This window comes from Heptranchias perlo, chromosome 1, assembly GCF_035084215.1.
Source record: "Heptranchias perlo isolate sHepPer1 chromosome 1, sHepPer1.hap1, whole genome shotgun sequence".
Classification (NCBI taxonomy): Eukaryota; Metazoa; Chordata; class Chondrichthyes; order Hexanchiformes; family Hexanchidae; genus Heptranchias; species Heptranchias perlo.
Window position 1 is genome coordinate 149,635,980 of NC_090325.1, and position 14,671 is coordinate 149,650,650.

Below are 14,671 nucleotides of genomic sequence, written 5' to 3' on the forward strand. Positions count from 1 at the left end.
AAATGAACCTGGTGATCAATTCGTTCAACTTCTAATGTAAACCTGTAGATTCTGGTTCTGCTTCAATATAATTCTGCATACGTAATTTTTTTAAAAAATCAAGTGCATATGAAGAGAAATGAAGATGGTTGTTATCGGTTCTCTTCCGTAAAACTAAATCCCCTTATTGACCATTGGCTGCGCCTCTTCTGATTCGCCACTATCCTTGCTGTGGCGTATTCAAATACGTTTTCCAGTAAAATTTGGCATCAATTTACCACTGGAGGATCAGGGCGCACAATGTTCTAACTAATGGCGTTCGTCGCCAAAATCGCTGTGCAGGAAAATCTGGCCCAATACCCGTCAACCTCCCAAAGCATTGCACATGGGGAATCAAGACAAAATGTAGTCTTCAGATGAAGCGCAGATGGATGATAGGGAATCACTGGATGAAGCCAAGCAGACATAATTTAGTCCCCATTTTAAAGTCATAAATTCTATCCTTAATTTTGTATTTCCGTAATAAATTTCTATGTCCACATTTATAATGGAAACTCTTTACGTAAACTTGTCACGCTGTAATTATACATTTTTCTTTCTCTCAACCCCCTTCTCTCTCTCAATCACCTTTCACCCTCTCAACCCCCATTTTCTCTCTCAATCCTATTTCTATCTCTCAATCCACCTTCTCTGTCTGAAACATATCTCTCTCACTCAACCTATGCTCTCTCTCAACTCCTATCTATCTCTTAACCTCCTCCATCTATCTTCTCTTTTAAACCCATTCTCTACCTCTTTCTTTCAACCCTCCCTCTCTTATTACCTTACTCACTCTGAAACCCTCTTTCTCTCAACCTCCTCACTCTCTTTCATCCCCCTCTGTCTCTCATGCTCTCGCTCCACCACTCTCTCTTCCAAACTCCTCTCTGTCCCTTGTCCCCCTCTCTCAACCCTCCCTCTCAACCCTACTCTCTACCCCTTCTCTCCACTCCTCCCCTTCTGTCCTCCCTTCATATCAGTTTTCCTCAAAGAGGCTTTGTTTGCTTTCAAAATCCAACTTCTGAAAAAAAATTGACCGTACATAGGCAAAACCTATAATAAATGTGGATGTAGAAATTTATAAAAGAAGAAAAGATGCAAAAACGTGACAACAGGAAGTCAAGTAGTACAGACAGGAAGCGTATACAGACGTGCGGTTTTTAATATGGATGTATAGATACATGTATAGTTAGTTCATAATTTTCTATTGGAAAGAAGGTTTCTCCAAGGCTGGGGTAATGCACTGAAGGAGAGTCTGCATGTCTGACATTAGTCTCTTTAGTTTTCAAAATTATTTATTAGATTCGAGCAGAACAGTAGGACCAACACTATCTTCCCATTAATTAAATAAAAGTTCATAATATCACTAAATATATTTATTTTAAAAATTATTGTGTATTTCTCAGAATTTTGGCATATAGCACTGTTCATAATTCCAAATTCAGGTCACCAGTTGTTTATTTTGAGTTCTGAAGGTAAATAATCTGGTCACTGGGGTATCTAGAATTATTGGCACATAATAGTAGCAGTTTTCATTTATTAACATCAAAAATATAGCTGGAAGAGTCACGATTCTCAGTAAAACAAATTGTAGGTGGTCCAGTACATATTCTCCTTTCATTAGAATTACATCTGAAGCTATTTAGCAGCCCACTTGAACCTAAAATGTTCTTCAGCAGGAAGAACATCATGTGGTGTAGGTCTCATTTGAGTATGATTACATGTTTCTTGTGATAGTGTTTGTGGTGGAGAATTAATGATAGAAAGATAAATCATCTAGTGTGATGCTTACTGTAAAATAAAAATTCAACAGAATTTTTAAAAACTGCACAATGAGAAACTGACATACAATGGGGTAGTAAAAGTTCATTGTATGTTAGCCTCTATTGTAAGAGGGTTGGAGCATAAGAATAAGGAGGTCTTGCTGCAATTATATAGGGCTCTGGTGAGACCACACCTGGAGTACTGTGTACAGTTTGGTCTCCTTACCCGAGGAAGGATATACTGGCTTTGGAGGGGATGCAATGAAGGTTCACCACATTGATTTCTGGGATGAGAGGGTTGTCCTATGAGGAGAGATTGAGTAGAATGGGCCTATATTCACTGGAGTTTAGAAGAATGAGAGGTGATTTCATTAAAACGTATAAAATTCTTAGAGGGCTTGACAGGGTAGATGCTGAGAGGCTGTTTGTCTTGGCTGGAGAGTCTAGAGCTAAGGGTTATAGTCTCAAGATAAATGGTCGCCATTTAGGACACAGACGAGGAAAAGTTTTTTCACTCAGAGGGTTGTGAATCTTTGGAATTCTCTACCCCAGAGGGCTGTGGATGCTCAGTCATTGAGTAGTCAAGGCTGAGATCGATAGATTATTGGACACTAAGAGAATCAAGGGATATGGGGATAGGGCGGGAAAGTGGAGTGGAGGTCGAAGATCAGCCATGATCTTATTGAATGGCGGAGCAGACTTGAGGGGCCGTATGGCCTACTCCTGTTCCTAGTTCTTAAGTTCTTATGCTGAAGTTTCTGCAGTTAGTATTAGTGAGTGGTTTAGTCAGTAATTAATTAGTACAATTAAACTTGTTATTTATGCTTTAATGATGGCACAGTAGAGAAGTGCACTGTCTGGTATGGTACTGAGCCACACATGTACAATTTTGTTGCTAGCATAGAGATCCTCTAATAGGGTCACCCACTCAACTATGTTAATTGTATGATTTATATCAGTTAGTGTTAATTGTATTCAGGTGTGGATATCAATTGGGGACTCTCTTGTATCCTTTTCATAGGAGAGCTTAGCTAGGGTGTGGTGTGTCTGTAAGGGGAATCTATGTGAATAAAGGCTTGGAAGCAACTAAAGACCAGGCTCTAGTATTCTATCCATCACCACATGGCTATCCAATTTTAACAAACTAAGCTACTTTGGTGGTGCCAATTATGGGGAATCGCCTATGTATTCTGACATGGCTCCATTACACGGAGGAGTGGCGAACAACTTCAAACGGGCTTGAGTGCCGCTCAGGAGTTTTTTTTTCAAAAAATATACTTTATTCATAAAATTTGCAGCAGTACATACAATACAGTTGTCATATCCCTTTCCAAACGTACACAGTACAGATTATACAATTTGCAGGTTACGTCAAGTACAGTTCAATGAACACATTGGACATAATTACAGCTCATGACACTCTAGGGTGTCTCATTGCATCATACTCAACACGGATTATTGCTTACAGATTCATTTCAGGTCCATTTCAGATTTATTACAGGTACATTACAGCAATTTGAATTTTACATTCTGCCCGAGGGGGTTTTTCCCTGATTGCAGCCCCTCGGTTTACAATGGCGGGAAGGCTCTAAACGGTTGCATTTCCCCACAGAGCCTTTGCGGCGGCCGCACCCATCCTCAGTGCGTCCCTCAGCACGTAGTCCTGGACCTTGGAATGTGCCAGTCTGCAACACTCGGTCGAGGACAGCTCCTTGTGCTGGAAAACCAGCAAGTTTCGGGCAGACCAAAGGGCGTCTTTCACCTAGTTGATGGTCTTCCAGCAGCAGCTGATGTCCGTCTCAGTGTGCGTCCCCGGGAACAGCCCATAGAGCACAGAATCCTGTGTTACGGAACTGCTCGGGACGAACCTGGACAGATACCACTGCATCTCTCTCCAGACCTTCTTTGCAAAGGCACATTCCAGAAGGAGATGGGTGACGGTCTCGTCTCCACCGCAGCCTCCTCTGGGACAGCGCGCGGTGGCGCTGAGAGCCCGGGAGTGCATGAAGGATCTGACGGGAAGGGCCCTTCTCACCACCAGCCAAGCTAGGTCTTGGTGCTTGTTTGAAAGCTCTGGCGATGAGGCGTTCTGCCAAATGACATTGACAGTCTGCTCGGGGAACCAACCGACAGGATCCACCATCTCCTTTTCTCGCAGGGTCTCGAGGACGTTACGTGCGGACCACTTGCTGATCGCCTTGTGGTCAAAGGTGTTTTTCTGCACAAACCTTTCCACGAAGGACAGGTGGGGCGGAACGGTCCAACTGGACGGAGCGTTCTGTGGCAGCGTGGCCAGGCCCATCCTTCTCAACACCGGGGACAGGTAGAACCTCAGCACGTAGTGACACTTTGTGTTTGCGTACTGAGGGTCTATGCACAGCTTGATGCAGCCGCACACAAAGGTGGCCATCAGGATGAGGGCCACGTTGGGCACGCCTTTCCCCCCTTTCTCTGGAGATTTGTACATCGTGACCCTGCGGACACGGTCCATTTTTGATCTCCATACAAAGTGGAAGATGGCTCGGGTGACTGTCGCGGCGCAGGAGCGAGGTATGGGCCAGACCTGCGCCACGTACAGCAACACCGAGAGCACCTCGCACCTGATGACCAGGTTCTTGCCCACGATCGAGAGAGATCGTCGATCCCACAGTCCCAGTTTCTGCTTAACCTTGGAAATACGCTCCTCCCAGTTTTTGGTGCACGCCCCGGCCCCCCCGAACCAGATCCCCAGCCCCTTCAGGTAATCCGACCTGACGGTGAAGGGGACAAAGGATCGGTCTGTCCAGTTCCCAAAGAACATGGCCTCACTCTTGCTACGATTTACCCTGGCCCCCGAGGCCAGTTCGAACTGGTCGCAGATGCTCATCAATCTGCGGACCGAGAGCTGATCCGAGCAAAAGACGGCGAAGTCATCCATGTACAGGGAGGCCTTGACCTGAGTGCCTCCGCTGCCTGGGATCGTCACCCCTCTTATGCCCGCATCCCTCCTGATGGACTCGGCAAAGGGTTCGATGAGTGCCGCCCAGGAGTTCCTCAACCCTGGGAATCATGCTCCAGGTTCAAATACTTGTATTCCCAGCTTGAAGCACAGTTTCCCACTATCAGCTTCCTGACTTGCTCTCAGGTCACAGTGGGGTATGTCCTCCACTGCAATATACTAGTTCCAGGATGCTCCCTGCAAATAGGCATCATCTGAATAGCCAAGCAGGGAGGGACATCCTACTCAACTGTCTCTATTTCAACAGTAAGTTTGATTGATCTAAGAAACATTTAATTTTTCCTTTTTCTTCAATAAAGAAGGAATATTTTGAATGTCAACTTGTGTGTCAGATTGGCTCAGTTTGAGTCAGAAAGTTGTGGGTTCCAAGCCCCACACCAGGAATTGAGCACATGATCTGGGCCAGTGGTTTTCATATTTTGTATATATTGGATCCCCAGTAAATATTAGCAGATTCCCAGGACACCCTGCCCCAATTTCCAAAATACAGTGTTAGCTACCTGAGGAAAATAGTGCATCACTTGAAGATTTAAAAAATATATATCATTATTGTACAGCAACAGAAATAATATGCTGGTGAATCAACAAACACAGAAAAATAAGGAATTCAGAATTTTTGAGCCATATGCTTTCAGTACGCGTATGCCCAGCCCCAGACAGACATAAATCTGATGATGTCATGGATCTCTTGGGATCTCCTTCCTGACCCCAGTTTGAAAACCTATGATCCAAGATGACACTCTAGTGCTGTATTCAGGGAATGCTGTATTATCAGAGGTGCCATTCTTTGGATGAGGCATTAAACTGCAGATATGTGTAAAAGGAGTGTGCCTAAGGTGGACAAAGCTTCTTTGCAGCTGCAGCTGCCACTTCTTCTGTTTGACCATGTTGGTTGACATGTCCTTTAAGAAAGGAAACCTGCAGTCCTTACCCGGTCTAGCCTATAAGTGACTTCAGTCCCACACCAAAGTGGTTGACTCTTAATTGTCCTCTGGAGTGGCCTCGTAAGCCACTCATTTATAGCTAGGGATGAGCAATAAATTCTGGTCTTGCCAGCAATGTCCACATCCTGAGAATGAATTTATAAAAAAGGCGGTTCAGGGTATTCTTCAGAAGGTGTAAAATTAGCTGCAGTGAAATCAGTGTGGGGCACTTGGGTTGGACATGCATGCGGAGCTGAAAGGTAGCACATTCAATTGGGACAGGCTCTGCAAAAATTTAGGGTCAATCTCACTTTAAGTCCAAAAATACAGTACCAGTACTGGGTTTGAAATTGACGTTACATCACAGCACCACCTACAAGTGTAACATGTACTGCCCCAAAATGCTGACATGTTGATTTTCCCATTGACAGAGCCCTGCATAGGCGTTCTCAATGCATTTTGAAGTGGAATATTGCAACCCGCTCAGTGATTGTAATATGTGATAGTTAGTGGCTAGAAGATTCCAAGGTCCATGCTCTGCTGCATGAAGTGTGGTGATTTGCCAGCCACCCATGGCTATTGATGTAGATCATGCCCCATGTTATGGGGCGGATTCATTTCTGTACTCAAGGAATGCAGCCCATACCTGTGTGGGTGCATCAGAGTTGTCCACACCATTGTGCTGGTGGAACGCAGCGTGGCACCCAACCTGTACAATAGGAGACTCCGAAGTCCGAAAAGGACCGATAAAGAAAACAAATTTTCCACTGCTTCTAAGGGAGAAAAACAGCATGTTGTTAAAGATAATTGATCTCTCAGCTAGAGTGGGATCTGTCGGGTCTAGGGAGAGCATAGTTTGTGGAAATCCCGGGGTAGTTTGGGGACTCTCCCAGACATGCCCCAAAATAGTCCTTCTGCCCATCCTCCCAAACAGAACTTAGATGGCTTTTTACATAGGCAGAAACCCTATGGATCTGGGTAGTGCATCAAATTGCACCCCTGTGTGATCAATCTGCCCAGTCTACTCCTTCCCTGACCCCTTGAATTTCGGGCCAATGATTGTTTTGTAAAGACTAGCAGATCATCTTATAATAAGCAGCAGAATTGTATTCCAGCACAATCTGTAACCTCATGGCCTGGCATGTTCCTCACTCTACCATTACCAACAAGCCAGGGAATCAACCCTGGTTCAATGAGGAGTGTAGAAGAGCATGCCAGGAGCAGCACCAGGCGTACCTAAAAATGAGGTGCCAACCTGGTGAAGCTACAACACAGGACTACATGCGTGCTAAACAGCGGAAGCAACATGCTATAGACAGAGCTAAGCGATTCCACAACAAACGGATCAGATCAAAACTCTGCAGTCCTGCCACACTCAGTCATGAATGGTGGTGGACAATTAAACAACTAACGGGAGGAGGAGGCTCTGTAAACATCCCCATCCTCAATGATGGCGGAGTCCAGCACGTGAGTGCAAAAGACAAGGCTGAATTGTTTGCAACCGTCTTCAGCCAGAAGTGCCGAGTGGATGATTCATCTCAGCATCCTCCCGATATCCCCACCATCACAGAAACCAGTCTTCAGCCAATTCGATTCACTCCACGTGATATCAAGAAACGGCTGAGTGCACTGGATACAGCAAAGGCTATGGGCCCCAACAACATCCCGCTGTAGTGCTGAAGACTTGTGCTCCAGAACTAGCCGCACCTCTAGCCAAACTGTTCCAATACAGCTACAACACTGGCATCTACCCGACAATGTGGAAAATTGCCCAGGTATGTCCTGACAACAAAAAGCAGGGCAAATCCAATCCGGCCAATTACCGCCCCATTACTCTTAATCATCAGCATAGTGATGGAAGGTGTCGTCGACAGTGCTATCAAGCGGCACTTACTCACCAATAACCTGCTCACCGATGCTCAGTTTGGGTTCTGTCAGGACCACTCAGCTCCAGACCTCATTACAACCTTGGTCCAAACATGGACAAAAGAGCTGAATTCCAGAGGTGAGGTGAGAGTGACTGCCCTTGACATCAAGGCAGCATTTGACCGAGTGTGGCACCAAGGAGTCCTAGTAAAATTGAAGTCAATGGGAATCAGAGGGAAAACTCTCCAGTGGGTGGAATCATACCTAGCACAAAAGAAGATGGTAGTGGTTATTGGAGGCCAATCATCTCAGCCCCAGGACATTGCTGCAGGACAATGGCAGCAAACACATGGGAACAACACCACCTGAACATTCCCCTGCAAGTCTCACACCATCCCGAATTGGAAATATATCGCCGTTCCTTCATCATCGCTGGGTCAAAATTCTGGAACTCCCTACCTAACAGCACTGTGGGAGTACCTTCAACACATGGACTGCAGCGGTTCAAGAAGGCAGCTCACCACCACCTTCTCAATGGCAATTAGGGATGGGCAATAAATGCTGGCCTTGCCAACGACGCCCACATCCCATGAACGAATAAAAAAAAAGTAAGTCGCAAGTATTATAAGAACAAGGTTGTTATGCCAAGTGACCTTACCAGGGACACTAACTTATCAGCATTGAGTGCAGGCCAGGGACCTGAGGACACTTAGAAGGGGGCCATGGGTCTGGCAGTACTGGGATGGTACTCTTGCCAGCTCACCTCCAACCTCGCCCTCTCCTACTGGTTCTCTTGTCCAGTTGCCTATTAAAGTATAACGTCTTTTCTTGAGAACTCGGGGTGATCCTCCCCCAATTGTCCTTTTGTGGTGTTAGTTGTACACTGTTGATTACTTTGGAGGGAGAGAAGACAATATTACAGGTTGTATGAGTGTTATGGAGACTTGCCTCATATGAGATCATGCATGGCATGATGATAAGAGGTGAAGATGCCTTTGTCCCTTTAAATGAAATGTCCTTGAAGACTAGTAGAAGTCCTTGTGGCTGGCAAAGTGATTTGAAAGAGTGGTTTTGAGTGTACTTCAGACAGTCTTTCTTGTCCCTCACTTCAGCCAGATGCACTGGAAAATCTGGGGGGTCTTCCAGCTGTTAACACCCCCAAGGCTATTGCTACTTCTGTCATCTTGCTGAAAAATGATGCCCTTTAAATGGCTGAAAGGCTGCATCAGAACTGTAATTTCCCTCCGTTCCAGTGAAGGATGGTTTTCTGATCTCCAAACAGTCCTGCGTGCTTAATAAGGATTGGGGAAGTAGATTGCGGTGGGTTAGTGACAATATTGCATTAGCGGGTGTTCAGAGCACCCACCGCAAACCCTCTTACGGGAGTAGAATGCAAGCCTAGAAATTTAAGTTGCTAAGTTAAATAGTGACTAAAATTTTTTTTTGAAAAACCATTTTGAGTGACTTGATTGATTTATTAACAAACCATGCTATCAGTATAGGAAAATTGAGTGTGAAATATGGACGTGGAAACTTACAGTGGGAAAGTTTGATTTAAATAAAGTATGACTGAAAACTGTGACAATAAGTAGGCAGGAAATGCATGCTGATATGGAAGGGGTGAAATTTGTTTTCAGCAGTAGTACAAAACGGTTGATAGCGAATCGGTAGCACGTTTTGCACTCTGTCGGATTTATCGGCCATTTTGTGCTTTTGCCCAAGACAAATTTCACATATTGGCACAGGTGCCTGCGGAACACATTCAAATAAATGTGACTTTGACCTGACCGCAGAAACTCTGTGGAGGTCAGGAGCTGACTATCAGAAGTCTGCTGAACTTCCAGGAACGTGACTAGCCTGAGAGTTTTTGGGCCCATTGACTTTGTGTTTATTGTGAGAGATATTTTTGACACCTTCAGACTTATCATATATGGAATATGTTCTGAAATATTTCTGTTTATAACACTAGTGAAATGAAATGCATAATTCTTTTTCAAAATGTGATTTTGATGGGGCATCTTCAAATCACTGATGGCACATTAATACTTCCCATAACATTCTGTGAGGAGGTCTCACCTCTCTGAAGAAGTAGTTATGTCTTTATCTGTTGGAGGTATATTTATGTACTTGTTGAAGTGAGGGTTGTTAATACAGACTGGAACATTTAATCATTGTGATTGTATCAAAACTCTTAGATAACAGGTGTAACATGCGAAAGATGAGGGGCGCTAATTTGGGCCGTGTCGTGCCCGTTGTTTCGGCGCTGCAAGGCCTTTCCGACATCCAAGATGGCGTCTTGGATGCGCACGCATGTTTTCTGCGTGATGTGCATGTAAAGTAGGGAGAAAATGGCTGCAATCAGTGTGCAACGCTGATTTAAAGTGATACACACCATTTTCGACTTTAACGCTCAACTCAACGCACAGTCTTATCCCCAACCATCTGAATGTGCCTTACAGTGCCTGAAGGACCCCCCACCAGCGCTATTTAAAGGGCCATGCAGGTGTTGCAGGTTAGTTGCTGGATTATTGCTTCTGGCTGCTGGATGAGTAGGAAGTGTTTTTTGAAGCTCCCTATACTTATTGAGAGTTCCTACACTACTTTTGAGAATGCTTTGGCAGGTATTGCCTTATGGATCGGAAAGTTACAATCCTGGTGGAACAACATTCCTGCCAACCGTGGGCGGTCTGCTAGGGCTCCCGCTGGGCATTGAGCATGAATGAGAGCATGCAGAGAGGCCATGCCCAGCAGGTCAAGCTGCAAGGAGACGGAGGACGAGGAGACTGAGCAGGAGGCCCTACCCATTGAGGGCCTTCCGGGATCAATTCTCTTACCTCAATATGACCAAGGAGGATTGCATCCGACGTCTGAGGTTCACCAAGGAAGCCGTCACCGAGATCTGTCAACTGGTGCGGCCACAACTGCAGCCCCAGAGCAGGTCAAGGACAGCATTGCCTGTGGCTGTGAAGGTGCAACATCTCGCAGTATGCAGAGCACTGCTGCAAAAGGGAAGTCACAGACCCACTGTACCACATGAGAAACAGGTTCATCACCTTCCCTCTCAACAGAGACAATCAGAACGAGCGAGCACGGGGTTCGCCCGCATTGCCGGCTTCCCCATGGTGCAGGGGGCCATGGACTGCACACATACTGCCCTGCTTGCCCTGCACATCAACTCGGCTGTCGTCATCAACCAAAAAGGGCTTCCACTCCCTCAACGTGCAGCTGGTGTGTGACCACACGCATCACATCTTGGAGGTCGATGCCCGCCACCCTGGGAGCAGTCACGATGCCTTCGTCATGCGGCAGTCCAACGTGCCAGCTGTCTTTCACCCGAATTGGCAAGTCAAAGGCTGGCTACTGGGTGACAACGGCTATCCCCTTACGACGTGGCTCATGACACTGGTCAGGAATCCATGCATATGTGCACAGCAGGTCTATAATGAGAGCCATGCTGCCACACGCAACATCGTGGAGCACACCATAGGTCTTCTCAAACAACGCTTCCGCCTAGACGGGTCTGGAGGAGCCCTGCAGTACTCCCCTGAGCGGGTGGGCAGATTTGTGGTGGTCTTCTGCATGCTGCACAACCTCGCCATCATGAGGGACCAGCCTTTACCACCAATGAATGCAGAAGATCCTGAGCCGGAGGTGGAGGAAGAAGAGGCTGAGGAGGAAGAGGCTGAGGAGCAGGAGGAGGAAGAGGCTGAGGAGGAGCAGGAGGAGGGGTTGGAGCCGGAAGAGGAGGTGGAGGAAGACGCAAGGGTGCAGCAGGAACCATACGCCTTGTCTGCAAGGGCTGTGGCTGCTCACCTGATCCGTGCCCGCTATCAATAATTGGAACTACATCCCCCAACTCCCCACCTTTCCCCTCCCACAAGACAATCAAATCACCCTCCATCTGATTACACATTGGTGTCCCTCTCAGCTCATTGTATAAATAAAAACCACCATCAAATGCAAATATAACAGAACTATTTACCCTTGTGCATTCCCTTCGTGCCTGTTGTTCATGTGTCTTTCCCTATCCTAGTGCTCCTACGAGGTGCTTCCCCAGTGGCTGGAGCATGGGCGGTGGGAGGCTGCTGGCCTTCAATGGAGGAACGGCCAGATGGCCTTGGAGGGTGACTTCGAGCAGCTCTGGGTCTGGAGGGCCCGGCTTCAGACTGCACCATCTCAGCATGGGCTGAAGCAGTCTGGCCTGGCTGGCCGAGAGGCAACAACAGGGGCATTGGCAGAATGGCAGGGGTGGGAGCAGGAATGCTGTGGTCCTGAGAGAGGACAGCAGGTCCGACTGCCATGGCGCCACTGCCACTCTCCCGGGTCGGTGCCTCAGCAATCCTGGTGATCAGCTGGAGAACAGATTGCTGGAGTGCTGTGATGCCCTGGAAGCCCTGTTCCACAGTGGTCCCCAGAGCCACGATAGCAGCAGTCTGAGTTTCCAAGGCAGCAGTCTGAGCTCCAAATGCAGCTGTCAGACCTTGGATGACAGATGCTGCAATGGATGCTGTGACATCAGTCATCAGACGCTGCATCATGGTGGGTTCCACAGGTGCGCTGATGGAGGTGACCACCCGTTCCATGTTGGAAAGGATGGACTCCAAGCTCTGCGCAAAGCCCTGTGCCAAGCTGGAGCTGGACTCCTCCATGCCCCTTCTCATTGTGCGCAGGCTTTCTGGCAGTTTTTCCAGTGCCCCAAGCATTTGTTGGTGAACGCCCATCAGCCATCTTCTGTAGCCTGGCCCATTGAAGTCCTCATCTGACTCCTCTGCAGCAGAACTAATGAGCGACTTCGCCCTCCGGCGAGCTGGTACCTGTGGTATCCGTTCCCCCCGCCCCGGCTCCTGCGCACTTGTGCTCGGTGTCTCACCACGTGCAGATCCCTCCTCTAACCTAACATCTAAAGGACGCGCAGTGTCAGTCTCTGAGCTGGTGGAAGCAAGTGTCAGATCGAGTGATGGTGTGGCTTCAGTGTCCTCCTCCTCCTCCTCCTCCTCCTCCTCCTCCTCAGGTGCTGCCACGTGTTCTTGGGTATCTGCAATGACAAAGAGAAACAGGTTGAGCTGTGAAGTGGGGAGAGGAGCAAATAAGAGGTGTGTGCTGATAGCATGCGCAGCTCGTGAGTCCGAAAAGATTATGGGAGGAGGGAGATGTGGAAAAGGAGAAGGAACATTAGATATACAGAGACCCCCTTCACCAGGACCTCCAGCGCGGCACGTTGTGACAGCTACAGTGACGGCCCGCCCAATGATCCGCAGCACCGTCTCCTCTGGGGGGGTGAGGACGTGCAGACATGCCCGTCCAGCCTCAGGTCTCTCCTGCTGCTGGGTGTTATATGCCACCTTCTCCTGCAAAACAGAGGACAGTGTGTCAGTGGGTGTCCTGCAAGGTGTGTGGGTGATGTGCCTGTCATGGTCGAATAGCTGCCAGTTTGTGTGACTTGTGAGTGGTGGTTGTGTGGCCTGCAAGTGTGGTACTATGTGCAGGTGAGATGCAGCATTGCTTATGGATGGGCAGTTTGTTGGTGCGTGGGTGACGGGAGGTGTCGTGCATAGAGTATTGGTACAGTTGATAGGATGTGCCACTTGACACTTGCATTCACTCACCTTGACCACTCAAGTCAAATCATTAAACTTCTTCCGGCACTGCACCCACGTGCATGGTGGAATGCTCCTAGCATTCAGCTCCTGTGCCAGGATGGACCCTTATCCAATTTTTCCCCCGGAGAGTGTAGCTCTGCTCCAATAATGCGCCTTAATCCCAGAACAACAGCCTCTACTGAGCGACTGTAGCACTTCAGTTCTCATTTTAGCCATTTTTGTAATCTACAAGATTGACAATTTGGTGTTGAATTATAGGTTGGAATTTGCTATAGGCTTGTGTACAGTAAGGCCTGGATCAAGACTGCCCTAGTTAATGTCACTTAGAAGATTTTCAACAAATCAGTTTGAGCTCTTTTCAACTTACCACCTGGTCATAAAACTGGCATTGCGGAATTGCCGGCCAATATCGAAACTGCCCGATTATACTTTCCACTGATTTCGAGTGGTTTACAATAATGAGTGGCTGATCCGTGAAGCCAGTTTTACGCCTGGACAGCAAGTTGAAAGTTTACCCCTGTTGACCTGTTGAATATAGAAACCGAATAAGGGATTTCTTCCCTGTTACTGATGTTTACTAATATAGCAATAATGCTAACATTTAATTTTTACCTATTGTATGTTACTTTCTCATCCTTTTTCTCCTCTTGAATGAGGGGGGAGTCAAATGATACATTTTCGGATTAATGTCATTATAGCTAAGTAATGCAAAACAAACAATGTAAAAAAACTGACCCTCTGATTTTCTGTTCCTGTGGAGAAATGACCTGTTTTCACACTTTGCCTCCCCTAAGATTGGGACTTTAGGTGGTAATCTGGAATAGAAATCGGACGTGTTCTATAATGGGCGGGTAATCCACTCCACCAGATTATCACCCATGTGGCTGTAAGTATTAAAAAATCAAAAGTTCAAAGACTTAATACCTTAATGTATGAGTGTCTGGAATATTAGGATATGGATTTGAGCTAAAATTATTCACACACTAAGGGGTAAATATTCGTATTCACACATGAGTGGTAATTTTGTGGGATGGATTGCCCGCCCATTATTGAACCTGTCTGATTTTCATTGCAGATTGCCGCCTGTGTGGTGAAGATGGAAATATACCCCTAGTGTGTGAATGATTTTAGCTCAAATCTATATCTTAATATTTCAGACACCACTGCTGAGCCGTTGGATTATCGATTTTTTTAAATACCTACAGCCCCAGTAAATCATGGAGCTGGAAAATTAAAGCAGCTGTATGAAAAAATCTTGAAATGCCTTTGAAGTTGAGTTTTTATTTGAGTCCTGATGGTGGAACACCTGAAACATCATACACTAATCTTTTCACCTCACAGATGCTGACTGTTCTACTGTGTACTTCCAGCGTTTTCTGTTCAGTTGCTGGTACTGTGGGATTATAGGACTATATAATCTCAGTTACCATAGTTGAATAAATTATGCAAATTAGGTACTGCAGAATAACACAAATTTAACCTTCATTGTGGTTTAAAATCACC

At 46.5% G+C, this 14,671-nt stretch overlaps 1 protein-coding gene across 1 annotated transcript in view; it reads left to right on the forward strand.

Annotated features, from left to right (window-relative positions):
• Positions 1–14,671, forward strand: part of fstl5 (follistatin-like 5) — a 724,566-nt gene that overhangs the window by 12,168 nt on the left and 697,727 nt on the right. The gene's annotated exons all lie outside the window — the stretch shown is intronic.